The following is an 18,562-nucleotide window of genomic DNA, read 5'->3' on the forward strand; positions in this document are numbered from 1 at the left end:
AGAACCGAGTAAGGGTCTAAATTTGAAGTCCTTCACCGGTATATGGTGACGTCTCTGTATGAGTGAAAAATTATCGAAAGAGAGACAAAACAACATACAATCAATCAAAAGATCATAAAGGTGAAAACGGCCATAAAATAATTCTTTATTGTGAAATTTAGCGCTTCAAACAAGTGCAGCATTGTTACTTCTGATTCCCATTCTAAAGTTAATGATTGCCTAAGAAAATCAAAACACTTGCATATTTAGATAAGCACAATTTGTTTTTTCCTGTCATTTTTTCTTTATAGAATTTAATAAAAGACTCTACAGATATCGACTGACTACTGCTATTTGCAAATCGAGAGTATGTGACGACTATTTCTTGTAAAACTGTTGCATGCAATGTAAGCAGAAGCTGCCAGCAACATGTTGATCTTTGCAGGTTTTTTCAAAGTGTTTCGCATTTTCTGATACAAACCCCATCAATTTGCACATTTTCTCTAAAAGTGGAACCCAGTTGAGTTCAAAAAAGGCTTTGACTGCATTCATTTCATAATGCCCTGTGCCTTTTCTCATATAGAGCCAATCAAACTCCCTTGACCATGATGGTGAGGAATAATTGTGGAGATTTTCTGTGGTGTTCTCTGTAGGCAGATTGGGTTATAAAGGATGCCTTGCACAGGTCACTGATCACGGCGTCCTTCAAACAGGCGTTGATAAAGGCTGTGAGGTCTATCATCACAACATACAAACATCCATGTCTTTCCTCTCTGCTTTATCTTTCAATTCCTCTACTAATGTGCTAATACTAATGGATACTAATGTAGAACCAAAGCCACTTTCGTGCTGTTGGGGTTGACGAAGTTCGCCCTACAGTAAAATCAGCTGCGGACGTGTGATCAGTTAGCACACATTTTTAACAGAAAGGGTCAAAGTATGCTGATGGGAAATTTCACGTTTCGTTCTTTTGCTACAGGCATGTAAGCCCTGAAAAATATCAAGCTGTTGAACAACATACTCGCTCAGGTCATCTTTATATTTCAACAAGAGACTTAAACATGCATTAAACAGACGTGGTACATATTCCACAACCAATCATAGGGATGGATTAAAAAAAAGAAATCGTGGTAAGTTCTGATAAAAAGAGTATTTTAAACGTTTACTACTATTTGAAAATGATTATTTTTAGAGTTCCTAATTATCTGTCAAATTCTTCTCGATCATTTCCGTATCAACACTTTTGAATGTTTCATCTTCATTTTAACGGTTTTCTTCATTCTTTAACTCATTCAAGTTTACGGTTTTATTATTAATAATAATTAATATAAAAAATAATATCATGCTCTTAAAACTTACTTTGTTCACTAAACAAATTAAATGAATTTACAATTTCTTAAAATTACAAGGTTTACTCGTGGAGATTCTCCAGGCTCTCTCCTACAAAATTCCTTGGTGGTGTATGTCGGATTAGTGTAAGAGATGTCATGGCTGAAACTTTTGCACCTGAAGAAGTGGATGGTACAGGATGAGTGGAAAGCACAGAATGGGAAGCTGGTTGTGTGATTTTTTTTCGCACAGGTTCTTTGCATCTGCAGGAAAAAAAAACTAATTCCGGAACTTTTCTTTCTTAATGGATTTTGCATCTTTGGATGGAGCGTTAGGTTCCATTTATTCTGCAGCCCTAATATCCATTTTCTTTATAATCCAACTAGCATATTCAATATCTGTAATACCCATTTAAAAATCTGTCTTCAAAATTTATCAAATTGAAGTTCATGCCTCCAGCACATCAGCTTCAATGTTTACATCTCCTTTCTGCTGACGGACAGCGGATGCCCATGGCTCTCACTTGGTTATCCGGTTTTCCAGGACCCTCCTTTGATTACTGCGTTCAACATTCAGAGCATTCAGGGAATCTGTCATATCAATTTTTCAATAGCTCCTTTTCCTGAATTTTTGATGGCTCCATTCTAAAGTAATCAAATTTTTTTTTAACTTCATGCATGTTAATCATAAGACTTTATATATATATATAGAGAGAGAGAGAGAGAGAGACGATATATATTTAGACGAAGAAATATAAACACGTTTTGCATGCTTTCTTTTCTTTTCTTTAAAATAGTTAACTTTTCCATCTGTAAAGGTAATCTTTAAAAAGTGTACACTTTTTGTTTTCACTAGTTACATCGTTCAATTGAATGATAATTCAATTCTAAAGGAGGATCGAAGATTCTGAAAATATGTCCTCGCATTCATAATATTGTACAAATGAAAAGTTACAAAATAACAAACAGTGATCGATATCAAATACTACATTTAATATAAAATATGTGGAGAAATTGGAAAAATATGTATTTCTTAGGTAGGTAGGTAAGTTCACAGTGGAGTTTATCTCTAAATCAAGACGAAATACTTCCTGATCTTAATTCGTGAGATGCTCTCCCTACGCTTGGCGTATATTAAGCGGCTGGGTAGGATGTCTTCAATTGAGTCCAAGATTTTAGAGTTCGTTTCTGCCAGTGATCTGTCGGAATCAGGGAGATTGACTGTATACTTTGAATGTACTTTCGAGCTTTAATAATGTTGGTAATTTTCATATATTTCATGTCTGCTGTGGCCATGCTAGTTATCAGGCAACTCTAATATTGATGACATAAGCATGTCTGCGACAAGAGAAAGGTCTTTGTTCGGAGAAGTTCATTTACGAATGTATTGATCCAAAAAAAATTTCATAAACTTATTTAACTATTAAATTGAAAGAGATTTTTATCCCCGCTTTCAATGAAAGTGGGGGATAATAATTTGGATCTGTCTGTCCGTCCGTCTGTATTTCTGTTTGTCTGTAACACTTTCGTTTCCGCGCGATATCTCGAGAACCCTTTTAGCTTTCGCAATGAAATTTTGCATAGCAACTCCCTATGGCCTAAAGAAGAACCCTGTTGATTTTGAGGTCAAAGGTCAAGGTCATAAATTCTCTCCGTTTTAACACTTTCGTTTCCGCGCGATATCTCGAGAATCGTTTGAGATCCTGCAATGAAATTTTACATAACAACTCCATGTGGCCTACGGAAGACCCTTATTGATTTTGAGGTCAAAAGGTCAAAGTTCAGGGTCGTTTGTTTCCGGACGATATCTTAAGAAGCTTTTGCAATGAAATTTTATACATAACACCCTATGGCCTCTCTCGCACCTCTCAAAGTGTCCCGCCCTGTTTTTTTTTTTTTTATTTATTGTATTAGAAGTCGCTTGGCACTATTTTTTTTAGCACAGAAGCATGTGGAGAGTTATTACGTATAACACAGGTTGTCGGCGGACTTTATATTCTAATTACATCTAGTAGAACTGTTTAGTAAAGCTACATTACACACCATGTATTGTTTAAAATTTTGACAATATCGAACGTGAAAATAAACATTGTATGTGACCTAATGTTTGCATTTAGTTCGCTGTATAATCAAGTGCTTCAGTGTGATAAATATTCTATATATTGAAAAGAATCTTCTATACACATATTAAAAGGATAAACAATCAAAGTTTTATATCCATGTTGGCATTTTTTTTTATTTGCTTCAATATACATGTATATCTCCCCCCCCCCCCCCCCCCCGCCCAACTGCGCATGCTCTTCTTTTTTCCCTTATGTTTGTTTGTAGATTGTTTATCGTCCCTCTCAAAAATATTTCACTCATATGGAGACGCCACCATTTGCCGGTGGAGAGCTGCCCTATACTCGGCACTGACGGCCATTGAGCAGTGAGGGATCTTTTTCATGCCAGCACATACTGCGACACGGGACCTCGGTTTTTACGGTCTCATCCGAAGGACCGGTCTCCACGTCCTACAGTGGGATTCGAACCCGCGACGTAAGGATCAACTCCTTACTCCGCGACTCTAGAGCAGACGCTCTAACCCCTGCGCCACGCGGGCGACTCTTTTTTTTTTTTCCTTAAGCGGGGGACACAAATTCTCTGAATTAGTTTGTTATCATTAATACAAGTTTAACTCAAATTTTTTTAACATATGAATTTTTTAGAAAGTGTTGGGAGCTGATTTTGGTAAGCATAACGTTATTTTTAATTTTCAAAAAGAAGTTGAAATTTTTAGCTTTTATATGCATTCTGGGAAACATAACAGGAACTTACAAAACGACACAAATTAGCTCCCAGTACTTTTCGAGTAGACGACGTAAACTTTTTAATGTGTATCGATTTTTTTCTCCAAAACATTCGAATGCCCTTGCACTAGCCCATTTTTTTCATTCAGCTTAAGAACTGCGAACGATAGTATTGTTCTCCCGCCTACCTCCAAGTCAATTTTCAAAAGTTAATATATTCGAATGATTTTTAATATTTATATTTATATGGATTTTCATAAAACATTACTTCTTTGGGAAAACAACGAGAGATAACTCTAAAATTTTGGTAAAACTCGTGTTTTTCACTATAGAAATCAATGAAAAACGGAAAATATTTTTAAAACATCTCCCCCCCCCCCCCCCCCGTGAAACAAAAATTCCTTTTTACAGGTAATATGGACTGTCATTTCACAAATTCATACCAAAGCTTTTTGTGTTTCACGGGGGGGAACATATGTTTATATACAAAAAACGACAAAAATGCTTATTTTTTCAGCAATTTCCAAGTGCTTTACAACTGAAACATTATATTTTACTAATATATATGCTTAATTTTATATGCATAAAAGATAAGAAAAGATTTAAGAAACATTTATTCATATCCAAGACTATTTCAGAATATGGTGATGCTTTATAGCCCGATTTCAGTGGAAAATATCGTCTACCCCCCTTATTTCAAGAGCTGGAATTAGGGATATTTTACTATTTAGCACTGGAATTAAAATAATTAATCACTTACCTTTGAACTGTTCTTTGTATTAAACAAAGATTTTATGGCCAAATTGTCATTAATATTGAATTAAATGGTTGTAAAATGTAGGCGGGAATCGGGAGTTACCGTGCGTAGTTCTTTTATCTTTATACCAGTCATGTGACACACAGATTCATGTGATATAACTGAAAAGGGCAGAGACCTATCCATTATGGATATCTATATCACGTTTCCTACATGTATACAGTTACTTTGTTTACGAAGATTTTTAAAAGTAATAAATATTAAGAATCTACTAAGATTGCACTTTCCATTTATGTCTTTAAGGGTTTGGTTTTGTGTGCAGCCAAGTGAGACTCACTAAAAATAAAAACCTTAATATCTCAAAAATTAAGCCTTGCTTACACTTGAAAACTGGTCCATGTCATCTTCATAATGAAAACAATCTCTGGGTATATGCAGCTTAATTGACACTTGCAGCTATGAAGTGCACAATACACCTGCAGGACTGCGCAGCCACAGGTTTTAGTAGTGCACCAAAAAATCCAAAAAAAATATGAAATAGTTAAAACAATTAAGTGGCTACAACTATTTGTGAAGAACCTTTGATTTAAATGTAAACTCACTACAATAGGTACATTTCTTTAAATGCATACTTGTTAGTTAAACAAGAAAATGTTAGCCATGAAAGTAGTCCCAACCACATGGCAATGTGTTAAAAATAGAATTAAATAGACTCACTTTTGATCTAAAAATAGCACTTTATATGAAAGCCCAGATGTATCTTAAATATTACTCTATGGTGTGTACAAAACACAGGGAAATTAATGTTAGAAAAATGATTTTCTCCTTAAAAAGTATGCCAAATAAGATGTTAAAAATCTGCAGGGATAATGGAAGTGGGCAATTTAAATAAGAGGCCTGGCCCACAACATTCACTTGAGTCACCTTGGTGTTCTTCAGATTTCTAAGACATTCTTATCCCCCTTAATTCTCATAAAAACAAATCTGAGCTAATACTGTGGCCCCACCCTGGGCCATAAGGCCATGTCTAATCCAAAACTGATTCCACAACATGAGGATATTTCATTATCAATATGGCTAACATGGCTTATATGTTTTCTAAAGTTTTTTTTCACATTTATACATGCATTTACCAATTTATATGTAAAATCTGATCTCAGATTTATTTGAAGAAAAAAAATGAAAAAAATACAAATAGGGAATATTTTAATATTATTATAATAATAAGTCAGGCAAATGATTTTGACCAACTTGAATCTTCACTTCTTGAGGATGCTTGCATACATTATGAGTAAATCATTACCTTGTTGTTCATTAAAGGACAATTTTTTCCTATCTATTCCCATGTCAAACTTTGATACCCCTATTTTAGGGTTTAATTTTTATGGATGACAGATGGACAGACACCAGAGACTCTTTGATCAGAAAAAGTTCAACAGAGCCTCTGCTCAGATGAGCTAAAATGTAAATGTCTTTGATTATTGTAAAAAAGTCACCAAGAAGAACAAAAGAAAAGGATGATAAATGAACTTTTTTTTTATTCTTAATCACTTCCAGGATATTATATTTCTTTTAACATGTTAACCAGTATATGCAAGTTTGACTATTTTTTTGTGAAACTTTCTTTAAAGATATAAGGTATAATTTTATAAATAAGCTTCAATTCTAACAATATAACTCTAATATAACTCTCTAAGATATTTGAGACCTGTGTTCTTAGCATGGGTTTCACAAGAGTGACTTTAAAACATTTTTTTGCATTTAATGCACTAAACAATATTAATAAATTAGATAAAACACTAAAACACTAAACACAATAATATCCTGTATCAAGATCCCAAAATGTTCTTCATTGTAAACTCGTGGAAAGTTCAAATATGTATTTTTGTTTGGTCATCATATTTTCTTTTTCAATGATGTTTGGAAAGTTCAAAGCATTTGTTCATACAACCATGGAATCAAAAATATTAACTTTCTTTAGTCATATCATATGAAACTAAATCACAGTCTTCACATGTTGCTGATATTTTCTCCAACACTGCTTTTCAAAAGATTAACTGTTGAGACAAACCAAGATGGACCAAAACCTCTGTCATTTGAATGATCTCCTTAACTTTGAAATCTGTAAAATATTAAATATAAATAATTTATAATATACCACTAAAAAAACAATACCGTTGATCACTCTCAAAGAGGGAACTTGAATTGAAAGTTAAATCTTTACATCATGACTAAGTAAAAAGCATGCAAAGACAGACATGTAAATTTCAGGGTCAAAGGCTACACATCCCTCAGCAATGATGGTCACATTGTAAATGTTGGTTAACACTGATTGTTGGACTGAATATATCTTATTTTAATTTACAATTAGTGTAGATCAGAGTAGTTTAATCCATATAGAGATATATGAGTCTAATCTGTATACAAAGAGATCAACCATAAATAAGATCAATTAAGGTAAACCCAAGTGATGGTCATGTCATCTTGCCTTGGGAAGTAGATGAGACAAGCATATAAGATCATAATTAAATAAAACAAACAAGTACAAAATCTGAAGGTTAAATGACAAGGTAAGGATTTGATGGCAGAATTTTAAAAACCTGATATGATGACATGTGTGTTAGTAAGCTACAAGAAGATGATCAGAAACAGTTCCTTCCAAAAGAGATTGAAGTTTTCAATTATTTAAAATAACCTCTGATGTGACTTCTTTTTTCAGTCACTGTTTACCTAACATTTGTTTTTTATCGTTAAAGTCAACTGCAATATAAACAATTACTTTTATTGGGTTATAACATAAGGTTTGATTATTCATGATAACGATACTTAATTCGCTCAAGCAGCCTCGGGTAGGAGAGAGCTGTAGGCGGACTCCAACCATGGCTTGAGACAATGTGATGGACACATACACAACATTCACTCAAACAAAATCTTTCTTTTCATCCAACCGCATATATATTTCTCATCATAAAAATTGTACATTCTTTCATTCTGTACACATAGAATAACATCTGAATCCAATCATACAAAATGAAATGACTAGTCAGCTCACTGTGATTATAACACCTACCTTATACCCTTATACACATGTTTTATTAAATTTACAGAATCATTCCATTGTGATAAAAAACTTACTTTACAGGGGAGGTTTTTGGGAGGGCTCCAACACAGGTATCACATGATTATGAAATGCAGAAATTGACAGTCCAGAGAAAATATCTGAACAGTGTTCTTTTTTGTGAAACAAGGCATTCTGTAAACATGGTAAACATAGTTATAATAAATTTTAGGAAAAAAGTTCAAAAACAATTCTTTTAAGTCTAGATATTAATATTAATCTTTGTTGAACATGTTGAAGGGTGTCAGTGTTTTAACTGAATGGTATTTATTTCCTGAAACTGTGTCCGTTAAAACTTTTGTTCTATGAGACATTATAAGAATAGAGTTTTGCTTCCATCTCTCAAAATTATGTGAATTTGAATTTGATTATTGTTTGTTATCTTCATATTTCATTTAAAGTCTCTTCCATTTTTTTCTTTAAGCATTTTAACCTCAATGTGTCAAACTATACCAGATTTCTTAATTTTTTTTATTGGTCCCATCAGGATAGAAATACAATGTAACAAGGTTTGCCTGTACCATTAAAATGCAGGTCCTCCAAAAAAAAAAATAATAATAATAACCTTTGAGATAAAGTGGTGGCTACATGTACATTCATTTTTTTTTCAATTTTATACAAAAAATCTTAGAGGTTTCTACAAGAATATTATGGTATTTATGGATCAATACCAAGGTTTACCCCCCACCCCACCCCCAGCACCTCATCTCTTCCTTACAAGTGCAACCAACAACCTATGTCTAATTGAGCATATGAAAAACTTTCATAAAATGAACATTCAATTAAAAATAAACATGCTTGGTAGCATTTGATTCAGCATGCTCAATGGTAACTTAAGATCAGGTAAGACCCCCTTATTATACGGGTGTTGCTAAAACGCGGAACGGAAAACGGAACGGAAAACGGAAAATTTGATGTCAAGTTTTCACTTAGCACAGGTATAATTCAGACTTAGGAAGCAATATTCTTTATCTAATACATGTAAATCACATCTAATTAAAAGTTATCTAACAATATGATTTATTCATGATTTTTTTCCTCAAAACATGTGGCATATATACATGCAATGGTCAATAAAATACACATTAATAAGACTCACATCCCATTATCTATCAGAATGTCTCACTGCATGTGCGGATCTAGAGGGGGGGGTCGGGGGGTCCGGACCCCCCCCCCCCTGAAATTTGCAGAGTTAATCAATGTATATACTAAACCAACTAAAAGTGAACTTAGACCACCCCCCTCCCCTCGAAAACGCGGACCACCACCCCCCCCCCCTCGAAAACGCGGATCTGTATAAAGTTGGTAGGAAAAGTCATATTGAGCTTTAGAAGTCAACGACTACCCCCCCCCCCCCCCACCCCACCCCCGAAATAGGTTTTTCACGTTTGTGAAAGGACTTTACAGGTTTTTTTTTTCGTTTCGTTTTGTTTTTTTTTTGTTTTTTTGCTTGTCAAGAATTTCCTAGGTTGGAATTTTTTTTTTGACTGGGGTGGAACCCCCCCCCCCCCTTGGAAAAAATTCCTGGATCCTTGCCTGCACTTATCACTCATCCAAATCTGAATTTAAAAAATGGCTTATTCGTCAAAGACAAAATCATCTTTATTGATTATGAAAGGGGCAATGTTTTGAAACAGGCGGAAAGAAAGAGAAAAACAGAGTATATATACATTTGTGTTAGAGACAACGATCACTGGCGTTAAGGAAACAGTTTTTTATAAAGTTTATTACAACTACAGGAGTGTTGATGCAATCCACAGGAACCTGAAACAGGGGTTTAAGAAAGATAGCATACATGTATAAGACCAAATTGTGCAAAACAGCAAAAACTTATTCCATAGAATAACATCAAGATGAAATTGATGGGGAAATGACATGTTTTCGAGAAAATATAGAGTTGTTATTTATATTTTAGTAAGGGGGGGGGGGTACAGAGATGTACGTTATCCACACCTAAGGTGCATGGGTACATATGCATTGAAAATTATGGAAATTTTTGCTCAAAGCATGTTACATGTATATTACCGCATATTTGAGCTCGTCTCACAACATGCGTCGTTATCAAAGCTCTACTCTGTTATTAATGTCATAATTCGTATATTATTTTGCGAGAAACTGATGATTGAGTAAAGTCGGAATTTTGTTATCCACCCATACAGTGTCGGTACTTAGTCACTATGTTTCCGGGTTATCTCCCCTTTTCTATGCATCAATGAAAGTGAAAGGTGGGTGATGAAAGTATCTGATTTAATTTTTGTATTTTGAAATAGTCTATCACAATTTATGTTTTTTAAAGTTAATTTTCAGTCAAAATAAGTAGCATTAATTATTTTATTGACATTTATATCGCTGGATGGCGAATATTTGATTGGATGGAAACAGTTTGATTTGCCACCCCATTCTTCCATTGTACTGGCACATGTTACAAGGGATAACAATGGCAATAACCAATTTCATCAACAGATTTTGAATAAAGAAAATGTTATTTAGTTGAATAATCGTAAAAAGAGAGCCAGCGTGAAAATGATGATTATTAAACTTCAAATTTATTCGGTACCCTTCTTCAAGGTCAGAAACGTATCTGGATATTTAGATACTTATGTCCCTTGGCCACAGTATTTAGAGGAATATCCATATTATTCTCACAGTGGCTTCTGTAACATAGATTTGTTATATATATTTATCAGTTTAATACTTGAAAACATTTAGTGAAAAAAAAAAGGTCATTGTACAAGGATAGTGCTACCCTGTACCTTTAAAGCAGTAAGTAAATAAATACAGATTGAAAATTAATTAGAATACAGTAAATCTATTGCAGCACATCCAAATGTTATATAGCTGAATTCACAAAGGGAAGTACTGTATTTATTTTTAAGTGTATACATAAATAACGGTTTATTTCCAATCAAGCACCCCCCCCCCCCTCCCCGAGAGGGATGAAAAAGATACATTGGTATACAAATGCAGTAATTAATTGTGATATCAAATCATGTAAAGTAAAATACATGCAGAGCAAGTTGTTGTGCTTTACAATGTCGTATTACAATAATGCATTATAATATGTATATGAATAAAACATAATATAAGTAGATGTGTATATAATTGTACAACATATTTACTTCTGTCACATGTAGTGGCAAAGCTCTAGGTAGGTTAAAATGAATGAATGAATGATGACTTAATATATTTGAGACATAAATATCAGTTGGATGGAAGCATTACAATGAGCAATTCAGGCTATTTAAAATGGAGGCATGAGCACCCTAAGTCGAATTGTACATTGTCCAAATCCACAATACAGTCAAATTTGAGCCAGCAGCATCCTCACCTATCAGGATATCACTTCTCTTAGAGGGCTTGGCAAGGAGGACAATTTCGGCCTCCACCAGACCGATAATAGAAGGGCATCGCAATTTAAAAACACAATTGTTCACCAGTTAGGGTAGATAGGAGTCCCCATATTTTTAATAATTAGCTAAAATTCTATCAAGGCTAGCTACTGTTTTGCTTGTCGGATATCAAATGGGTTCAGATTAATTAAGATGGGGTCAAAGACATGTTTCAGATATATATTCTGTGTCTGCTCATTGGTTCAGTTTTAAGATTATAAAGGAAATCAAGGAGGTTTGGGCTATTGGGTCATTTTCAAAACAGTGTCCACCTTTCATAATCATGAACTTCTCTAATAGAGCCTGTACTTTAATTGAGTGAAGGTTTAATGATAACATGTTTATTGTCCTCTCTCTCCTGCCCCCTAAGGCCCCTTGGGTATGATACATAAATTTATAGAGTTGTGTTAAGTAAAAGTTTTGTACCTTCTCAAGTTAACCTCAAAAACTGAAATAAACTTACATTATTTTCACATTATATAGAATATTTCTCATTTAGGCTTGGGAAAGTGTTTGATTTTTACATGTAGGAACTAATTTCATCATGGGAGTTTTCTCTCAATGTAATAAAAGCTGGTCTTGTTTGATATTTTTAGGCACACAAGGGCCTTTTAGGTTCAAATATAAATACAATTATACAAATAGTCGAAGTAAATAAATAAAAAAATAAATAAATAAATAGGTAAAATGAAATGCAGATAATTTTAGCAGAGCTTCAGGATAAAATTGTCACAGAAGACATTTTAACTTGACAAGTTTATTAGAAATATGCACAGTTAATCCATTGAGTTATCTGTCTTATCAGAGGGTTGGTTAACCTTAAAATATTTCCTGACCTTTTACAATTTTACTCGAGTAACTTAGTTTTGACAAATGAATAAATTATAGGGTTCCTAAATTGTTACAGTCAATGCTGGCATATTGGGACAGGGCTGTGGATGTGAATCTTTTGTTTTTTTGGTTTGGAAGGAACATTGATCAATGGTCAAGCAGTTAGGGGGAAAAAGGCTATAATAAAACATTATGTAAAATTGGGGCCTAATTTTTGGTCCTTGATGGTTTCTGTTGTGTCTCTAAGTGGGAAAAATAAAAAGATTTGTAATTTAACTCAGGTAAAAATTGCTTTAGTTCAAATTTTAATTCACAGTTCTTAAACTCACAAAAGGTGATATGTTTGGGAAACTGGTTTTATTCATCATGAAATATAAAACATAAAAAACTGAGCATAAGGCAAGATTTACTATTAATCTGCTATGCAAGCAGATGCAAATTCTTGGGGTTGAAGGGGGAGGGGGGTTAGACATATATTCATCCACAGACCTGAATTGAATAGAATCTGATCCATTTCTTGCAATGTTTTGTATGTAGTTTTCAGAAATGAGGCGACGGGATTGTTAAAGACAGCAATTCTACAAAAACTGCTGACACATATCATGCATATATCTAATGGGCATTTCTCCAATGAAAAATGTCAGTTCAAACCCAATTGCCAATTACATATATGTCATTGGTGTACACCCCTAAACTAAGCAGTTAGCATACTTGTACTTTTATAATTATGTTTGTATATTAATGTCAAAGGTTATTCAGATGCATCTTCAATGCATATATAGTTTACATCCATGTATCACTGGTGGGTACAACTGCAAATCTGAGGGAGTTAAAGATTCATTTTAGCAAAACTTCCCTAGCATTTTAGGGTATTAAATAAAGGATAGGTTGCCATTGCCTTAGCTCATACTTGGACAATTAATTTGTATGCTGGCCTTCATATAATTATGCATATTTAGAACTTTAAAACAGATTAAGTCCATATCCCCCCCCCCCCCCATCTAGTCTTAACCATATTTTTGCCTTGGGGTGAGGGATGGGGATAACCCATTCTGAATTAATGTTACAGTTTCAGTATTCCTGAAGTAAGAAGTTTAAGGTGACAAGTTGCAGTTTCTGAGAGAGCATCAGCTGGGCAAGGGTCTGGAATATAGAATTTAGTCCTATAGGTACTTCATGTCTGGTGCAGTACATGTACATTTACAAATACTTTGGAAACATTTCATAGTCCTCCATTGTGTCTCAAGACTCTTGGGTTGGAATTTAATTAGTATATATTTTAATCAATTTTAAATGGAGAGGCTTTAGCAGAGCTTGGTTTCAGAAATAAGTGGTATGACCTCATTCCTTTAGAACCAGCACAGCTACTGTTGAGCAAAAATGGTTTTCCAGATTAGGTAATAAAGATAGCAGGGAGATAGGTATCCCTTAATCTATTCTGGAATTTACAAAGTGGGAATGTGATAACACTTAACATTTTGTCATTGCAACATTGTCAAGAATGCAGGAACTGCAGCCATATGCAGATGGGAAAAGGGGGGGGGAGGTAAAAGGGGATTTGTGCCTGTTTATTACTTGTTTGCAATCTCAGCTGGAAAGTAGTTTAGAACTTTCCAAATTACGTTAAAAAAAAAAATAAATAATGAATAAATTAAATAAATAAATAAATGAATAAACAAATAAATAAAAATACAAGAAAAGGGTAAGTGGGGATTAGAGATTGAAATTATATACATATTTTCTTACACCAGGCTAGTTTAGTTCTTATTCATGCCTCAGTAATAATAACCTGTTGTTACTAAAAATATTAGGGTAATAAAAAGACCCAAAGCAGAATAAACAAAAACTTGTACTAGATTCCAGGGAATGGGTGGGGTGTTTTCAGGCACACTTAATTTGTAGGGAAACTAGATCATTTATCTTAATACAGCAGGGATGGCTAATAAAGAATTGATTTAATCTTGTATTGAAGATATATTGAGTAGTGGAGACAATTAGAAAGTGGTATTCACAGTGGGTGGGGTGCTGAGGGTTTTGAGTAGGCTAGGGGTCCACGGTGGGTGGTTAAATTGAAGCTGCCTACCCCCACCAGGTGGCGGTGGGCACCTGCGGTGCCCATGTGGCGAAATCGTCACCTTCAATTTAACCATTGAATTATTTATATTCTTGACTTGTTGTGGTTGATGTTGATATATGTGATGGTTGATGTTGATATATGTGATGTTGACTTTGAAAATTATATCTCATATTGAGTAAATCTAAAGCAAAATTATGTAATATAATTGATATAATTAATCATAATTAATATAATTAAAGATAATTTGTGTTGAAATGTGTCCGTAGCACGATTGAGGTCAACCCAGCGTGCTACTTTTCCCGTCAGGGAGGGCACAACTTAATTGTTGATGTTGGGGGATGTGCCAGTTTGCCGGCTGCCCCACTGTTGTGTAGACCACTGTGGACAATACCTGCCAACTCGAATAAAACATATAAAATAAATAAGGCATTTGTTTTAAATATATTAAGGTCTTTGATAATACCGCATATTTGAGCTCGTCTCACAATATGCGTCGTTATCAAAGCTCTACTCTGTTATTAATGTCATCATTCGTCTCTTATTTTGCGAGAAACTGATGATTGAGTAAAGTCGGAATTTTGTTATCCACCCATACAGTGTCGGTACTTAGTCACTATGTTTCCGGGTTATCTCCCCTTTTCTATGCATCAATGAAAGTGAAAGGTGGGTGATGAAAGTATCTGATTTAATTTTTGTATTTTGAAATACCCTCCCACCACAACCCTTGAGCTTGGTGTTTAAGTATACCCTTTCTCCTTTCGTACATCTACATAGTTTTACATGATTGGGCTATACCTATATTTATTGACAGTTGAGATTCTTTTCTGCTTTGGGTTTTTTTTGTTTTGTCTTTTCAGAAATTAGCGGTGCCGTTGAAGGAGACCAAAGATGTTGATCAGGATTGCCTGTTATTTCCGTTTAGGACCTTTTGAATGATTTTGGGCCAAATACAGTATCCTTCCGAGGAGTTCGGGGAAAAACCATACTTCACAGTGGTCAGATTGGCGAAATCGTCACCTTCAATTTAACCATTGAACTATTTATATTCTTGACTTGTTGTGGTTGATGTTGATATATGTGATGGTTGATGTTGATATATGTGATGTTGACTTTGAAAATTATATCTCATATTGAGTAAATCTAAAGCAAAATTATGTTATATAATTGATATAATTAATATAATTAAAGATAATTTGTGTTGAAATGTGTCGGTAGCACGATTGAGGTCAACCCAGCGTGCTACTTTTCCCGTCAGGGAGGGCACAACTTAATTGTTGATGTTGGGGGATGTGCCAGTTTGCCGGCTACCCCACTGTTGTGTAGACCACTGTGGACAATACCTGCCAACTCGAATAAAACATATAAAATAAATAGGGCATTTGTTTTAAATATATTAAGGTCTTTGATAAATGTAAGGCATGAGATCTTTTCTGTTCCGTTTTCCGTACCCTGTGCTTTGTCTATGTTCAGACATCTTCATAAATAAGAGAATGAACATGACTAAATCAACTCGTATTTTAATGATTAAGGATTAAAAATGAAAATAATTATATGATATAATACTGTTTCTGGTATTATTTTTATATCTTAAGGGATTTAAACCGAATTCATACTTTCCGTTTTCCGTTCCGCTTTCCGTTCCGTTTTCCGTTCCGCGTTTTAGCAACACCCTTATTATACTCCCTTTTTGATGAAACCAATGCCGTTGCAGAAATTCAAGTTTTCAATCTTAACCATTTTAACTAGAGAATATTAATTATCAATACTTTATGCAATTTTCATCTTTAAAAAAACCTATTTTTCAATTTTGCTGCAGTCTCTTCATTTGATGAACATTGAACAATTTACATATCAAGCAATAAGCAAATTAAGTTGACATCCTTGAAAATTTTTATCGTTTAATTTACTTTTCCCCATGAGAACTACATATACTGCACTAATCTGCAAATCAGAAGGTCCAAGTCCAAAATGATGGTTTGTATACATAGTACAAACTTATGTGAAAATTATTTATATAAATAATCAATAATACTTGCATCTCTTTTACAAAAAGTAAAACAAAAAAGCAACAAAATTTGAATATCAAAATTTTGATTTACAAATAACACATCTGATTTACCATATATGTGTACTACGTAGAGCCACTTCACTTAGCCGTCATTGGACATTTAACTTGGTGTGTCTGAGGCTCAATGAAGGATCTTACACAAAAATCGCTCATTAATGAAAACAAAATTCAGTTCTTTACTCTACTCATAATATTTGAAACCCTGTTTTTGACTGAACTATATTTTTATACAATGACGAATACTTTTAGTATTTTGAAACATAGTAACATTTATTAGAGGAACCTTAAATATTGCCCGCTACCAAATTGTGGTCTGCAAGAAACACGTGGAAATTCTCAGATCCTTTGTATAACGTTTAACCTTTTTAAAATTGATGTGCATTAGATCGCAGGCGTTGTCACACTCAAAATGTATTACTGATACTAGGAGTTATATTGTATTTCTGAGATAAGGCTCATAAATCACAATAAACACAACAAATCGACTTACCAGCTCCTACTTTCACTTTAGCCGAATATCGCATGACAGACCTCAGAAATAAACTACGCTGAGTGATTATAGTTCTTAATTTTCGTGCAATATTTTTCAATATTATATGACATTGTCCTACATTTGTAGGATTAATATGCTTATTTGATAAAAGGTAATTAACAGCCTTACCTGCAAAAGAAATAACAGACGTTAAATTCAGTCGGAACTGCTAAAACTGGGCGCGTATTAATTTATCTGTCCATTGTAAAATCGAAGACGGAGCATTCCCTGATATGACGTAAACATCGATGTTACTTTTATAATAAACAATATTAAACATTTAGATCGAAACATTCTAATAACTGGAGATGTTTAACGAAATATCTCTCTAATTGCTTTGTGTAATCGAGGTACTAGAGACATCAGATTACAGAAATAGTCAGTTGGTTTCAATACCGGAATGGCAGCCCCCCGATTTCGCATGGCGGACATGCCTAAGTGATGAAAAACAGACAGTTATAGAAAAAGTACGCACAGTATTGTTAGGAACGAAACAAATGGTTGTACCCATGACGTTCAACTATCCGCACATATACAACAAATGTCATGTTATTGTTTTGTTAGACCTGTAGCTGTGCAGTCCTGCAAGTGTAATATGCACATTATTGCTGCATGACACTGCAAGTGACAATCAAACTGCATACATATCAAGACAGCTTTCCAATGGAAGGTGTCATAGGTCAGTTTTCAAGAGTAAGCAAGAAGTATTTATTAAAATATTGAGATTTTTATTTCGTACGAGTTTCACTTGGATGAACACAAAACCAAACCCTTAACTTAGCTGAGGATAAGCCGCTGCAGCTCCGGCCCTCTCCGATGCATCAGAAAAATTAACACTTCCCGAACCTTCAGCTGAACGAACTTTGTACATACATTCTAGGAATCTGGAATCAATCCAACAGGTTCAAGCCGTCCATGCAATCCTGTCAACGTTTATGATGTGTTTCAGGAAGTCTTTCGTCCCATTCAAAGCCTTGTGGATATGTTTCTCTCCATAACATTCTATCATATACAGTAATGGGTGCCCAAAATCCTATTGGATCGAAAATGCTGCTAACTGCTGAAAGCAATCCTCTCTCTGTGAATGAACTATTCAGTGTCGGAGCAGTCACTTTTATGCATTTCAATCTCACTAACAACCGTTAGGGTTAATGTACGAGTAGCCCTTCATTACAGTAGTAAACACAAAAGTTTACAATACTTAAAAATGTGCACCACATATGATAGCATATTCTTAGAAAAAGTCTACAAGTGTACAGTCAAATAATAATCATGCCAAAAAGGGACCAAAATGGTTGCGTCAACATCAATACAAAAAAGGAAGTATTCCTCACAACAAAGGCAAGAAGAATATAGGGACTACCAGCCCAGTCCAATTTCTGGTTCCCATAAGAAGACTAAGTAAAGAAGAGTTTAGTGACATTGTACGGCCACAGAAAAATGGAATGTTTGCAGTTACAGATGCCAAGAGCCGGAATAGTGAGATGACGATTTTGCGACCCGAGCCAAGTGAAGTCCAGTCTGTAGACTCCTACATGGAAGCTGTGTCAGATGACCCAAATTCAAAATTATGCAAAGTACTTCACCAAAAAAAAAAAGACTACTAAATTGTGGAGTCATGCATTTAAAGAACACTCGCATACGTTTCCAGACTGTGACGGTTCACTGGACTAGAATCAGCATGGGGAGGAAAA

At 34.4% G+C, this 18,562-nt stretch overlaps 1 long non-coding RNA gene across 1 annotated transcript; it reads right to left on the reverse strand.

The window, feature by feature from the left end:
• Positions 1 to 6,912: 6,912 nt before the first annotated feature.
• LOC133180016 (uncharacterized) lies at positions 6,913 to 17,287 on the reverse strand. The gene is made up of 3 exons (XR_009720240.1): positions 16,998 to 17,287; positions 7,989 to 8,106; positions 6,913 to 6,975 (listed from the first exon to the last, which is right to left on the reverse strand). It is a non-coding gene; the product is annotated as an uncharacterized LOC133180016 (long non-coding RNA).
• Between the last annotated feature and the right edge of the window lie 1,275 nt (positions 17,288 to 18,562).

The sequence above is a fragment of the Saccostrea echinata genome, unplaced genomic scaffold, assembly GCF_033153115.1.
Source record: "Saccostrea echinata isolate AGI-Se365-2 ecotype Australia unplaced genomic scaffold, CSIRO_AGI_Sech_v1 ptg000005l, whole genome shotgun sequence".
Taxonomy (NCBI): domain Eukaryota; kingdom Metazoa; phylum Mollusca; class Bivalvia; order Ostreida; family Ostreidae; genus Saccostrea; species Saccostrea echinata.